The following is a 4115-nucleotide window of genomic DNA, read 5'->3' on the forward strand; positions in this document are numbered from 1 at the left end:
AGCGCCCAGACGCCTGTCCACGGCCGGCTTGCGCGCTCTGAGCCTATTCCCGGGACTCAGAGTGTGGCCAGCGTGGCCTGGACCGAGGCCCGCGCTGTGATGACACGTGGCAGCCCGGGCTTCGGAGCCCAGCCTGGTTCCAAGGCCCTACCCCTTGGAGAGGAAGGGGGAGCGACTCCCAAAAATAAACAGTCCCGGTCTGCTTGGGAAGCCAAGTTTTGCAGCCGGTCCTGTGTCTCCGGTTTTTTTCCCCTGAATTGCAGAATGCCGCTTGATTTTTAAAGTCGCGAGAGCCTTTTCTGAGTATATGATTCCCTCCACCCACCATTTCTTGATAAAGGATTGTTTGTAAGGAAGCCACTAGCCACCTGTGGCCCTTGACTGAGTGTCTGAAATGTGGATATTCTGGACTGAGATGTGCTGAAAGAATAAATTACACATTGGATTTAGAAAATTTAGTACAGAAAAAGAGAACTATCCCGTTAGTAATTCTTCATTGATTACGTATTGGTATAAAGCTGTCATATATTGTTTTTCAGTCGCTCAGTTGTGTCTGACTCTTTGCGACCCCATGGACTGCAGCAGGCGCGTGCAACGCTTCCCGGTCCCTCACCATCTCCAGGAGCTTGCTCAAATTCACGTCCATGTAATATATTGGGTTGACTAAAATACATAGTTGCATTACTTTTACCTATTTTTAATGAAAAATGCGGAAAAAAAAATTAGAAACAGAAAAATTTTAGTTACAAGTGTGGCTTCCATTTGCAGCTCTCATTTCTGTTGGACGGTGCAGAATCCTGTGACCTTGAGTTCAAGTTAATTCTTAACCTGTGCTCATGCCAGGTAAACCTTTCATCTCTGGGTCTCCCAGAGCCAGTACTGTGCCTGGCAAGCAGTAACCGTGGCATTGGTTGAGCTGAAATTACATACCTCCCTAACATAATCTTAAACTCCACAAAAAACAAGAAAATGTATTTCTTAAACTGGGTTCATTTTGAGAATGATGTAACTGTAAGAATTTCTATCTTGGTTCCCAAGATGTTAGCTCTAGAAAAACACACTCATCTTTTATTGGTTATTCAGACTTCCCTGGTGGCTTAGACGGTAAAGAATCTGCCTGCAATACAGGAGACCGAGATTCAATACCTGGGTCTGTAAGATCCCTTGGAGACAAGGATAGCAACCCACTCCAGTGTTCTTACTTGGGAAATCCCATGGACAGAGGAGTCTGATGGGCTACAGTCCATGGGGTCGAAAAGAGTCGGACACGGCTGAGTGACTGACACTTACTTACTTACCCCTTTGTGAAAGTTCATGGGCATTGCCAGTCATCTTCCAGAAAACAAAGCCAATTGGCCAGAGAGGAATACCCTGCCTCTCCCCCAGGTTCCCAAGCATTTCAGGGCACCTATTCAGCTCCCATCTCTAGACTCACTATCCTCCTGTTGAAATGTTGAGTTCAGAAGGCCTTGAATTTGATGGATGTGGTCTTGTACTTAGACACATGAACTCTGAACACCTTTCCCTCAGGACTCAAAACACTTTCAGACCATAACTTTTTTTTAAGTATAGTTGATTTAAAATGTTGCTTTATTTTCAGGTGCGCAGAAAGCTGTTTTTTTGTCTATTTCTTATTTTTTTTTGTTTTATGTAGTTTGTTAATCTCATACTCCTAATTTATCCCTCCCTCTTTCATTTCTTACTTCTAATGATTTTTGTGTGGAGTCTTTAAGGTTCTGTGTATAGAAGATCATGTCATCTGCAAATAATAACAATTTTACCTCATCCCGTCTAATGTGGATACCTTGCATTTCTTTTTCTAGCCTGACTGCTGTGGCTAAAACTTCCGATACTGTCTTGAATAGAAGTGATTAGAGTGGGCATCCTTGTCTTGTTCCTGAATTTAACAGGAAGGCTTTCAGGTTTTTACATTATTATGTTGGTTGTGGGTTTGTCATAAATGGCTTTTGTTGAGATATGTTCTCTCTATAACCACTTTGGTGAGAGATGTTTATCATGAATGGATGTTGAATTCCATCGAATGCTTTTTCTGCACCTATTGAGATAATCAAGACTTTCCAGGTTGCTCAGTGGTAAAGAATCTGCCTGCCAATACAGGGGACACAGGTTCAATCCCTGGGTCAGGAAGATCCCCTGGAGTAGGAAATGGCAACCCACTCCAGCATTCTTGCCTGAGAAATCCCATGGACAGAGGAGCCTGGGGGGTTACAGTCCCTGGGGTCACAAGAGTCAGACTCAGGTGAGTGACTAAGCATGCATTGAGATAATCACACGGGTTTTGTCTTTTCTTTTATTAACGTGGTGTATCACACTGATTGGTCTGCATATGTTAAACCATCCTTACAACTCTGGAGTGACTCCAGCTTGATCCTATTATATGATCTTTCTTATGTATTGTTGGATTCAGTTTGCTAAAATTCTGTTGAGCGTTTTCACATTCATATGCATTAAATAGGGCCAGAGCCACACATCTTTGAAGAAAGATTGTACAGGGGGGAAAAGTGAGACAGAGTGAGCGCATATATTTGTTCCAAAGGTTAGATCCAGTCTCCCTGAACTGAAGCAAGATTTTCAGCCATCGTTTAACAAAATGATGCAGAGGGTAAGCCCCCCCTCGTTTCGCTGGTGTCTTCATCTGAGAAGCTAAAAGTGTAAAATGTCAGGGTTGGTTGGACCCTGAAATTCATTTTTTATCCTAGAGAGTGTGTACAAAGAATGTCACCGGCCATTTCAGCAAACAAGCGATGCTGTGGCCATCCAGCCATCAGCCACAGCAGCCACCCCTGATGATGTACCTTCAGGGGAATTCAGGTTGGAGAAAAACAAGATACTGGCTCTAGATAGTTAAGATGCATATCTAAGGAGCAATTTCAATAAACCCAGACTCTTCTGCGTCTTCCCATACATAGAGAAGCGCTGAGACCTTTACCACGAGATGCCCATTTTTGTGTGTAATCAGCATTAATCTTTGGATGTTCAGCCACATGTTCATCTGTTTTCAACGAAAACTCCTATAAACCCTGGCTCCTCCCTTACCTCTTGGGAACAGTCACTCAGAGCTATCTGACAGGCTGCTATCCCAAGCTATAATCCTCAGTAAGCCTGCCAAATGAAATATAACTCTCAACTTTCATCCGTGCAGTTTTTTTCAGTCAGCAAGAGTGTTCATAAGAGCTACAAAGGTGAGCGAAAGTAACGCAGAGCAAAACCATGAGATGGGGTAAAGGAAGGCACTGCGTGCGTGCATGCTCAGTCACTCAGCTGTGTCCAACTCTTTTTGACCCCATGGACTGTAACTCACCAGACTCCTCTGTCCATGGGATTTCCCAGGCAAGAGTACCAGAGTGAACTGCCATTTCCTCCTTCAGAGGATCTTCCCTGTCCAGGAATCGAACTCATGTCTTCTGCGTCTCCTGCGTTGGCGGGCAGACTCTTTACCACGGAGACAACTGGGAAGCTAAGATAGCTAAGAGATGATCTAAAAATGGTCTTCGGAAAATGATGACCAGTGTTGTGCATCTTTAATAAAGAAGAAAAAAAAAGAGAAAGAGACTCAAAGAGAGGTTTGGTGTATTTATATTAGGTTAGGTCACCCTACGAATGGAGATCACTAAAGAAAAAAATGGAATCTATTTCTTTGGAAGTCTAAAATAATCTGTCCGGAATATATTAAACCTCATCTAAAGCAGGAATCACATGACCTCTAAAAGTCCTTAACAACCCTGGCATTGTTGGTTTTGTTCTGCTTAAGTCAAATTGCCTATACTGTTCTGGAGGCTTTGCAGAACTCGGGGAACTTCTTGAAGACAGGGATCATTTCTTCTCTCACCTCTTTCTTTCCTCAAATACCTGGTCACAAGCCACCTATCCTCACTGGGGGCCCTAGAGGGAGGCAAGTTCACAGGAGGCAGACCGGGGCGTTGGTTCAAGTCCAGCTGAACAGTTGACTGTCCCCTCACTGCTATGGTCTAGGGCACACTGCTTAACCTCACCAAGCCGCACTTTCCTCATCTTCAATATAAGTTATATGGCCACACACATGATGCAAAGTTTTGAGGTTTCAGAAAATGTGTATAAGCTTAGCACACAACAGG

Source organism: Ovis aries, chromosome 12 (assembly GCF_016772045.2).
Source record: "Ovis aries strain OAR_USU_Benz2616 breed Rambouillet chromosome 12, ARS-UI_Ramb_v3.0, whole genome shotgun sequence".
In the NCBI taxonomy this organism is placed as follows: domain Eukaryota; kingdom Metazoa; phylum Chordata; class Mammalia; order Artiodactyla; family Bovidae; genus Ovis; species Ovis aries.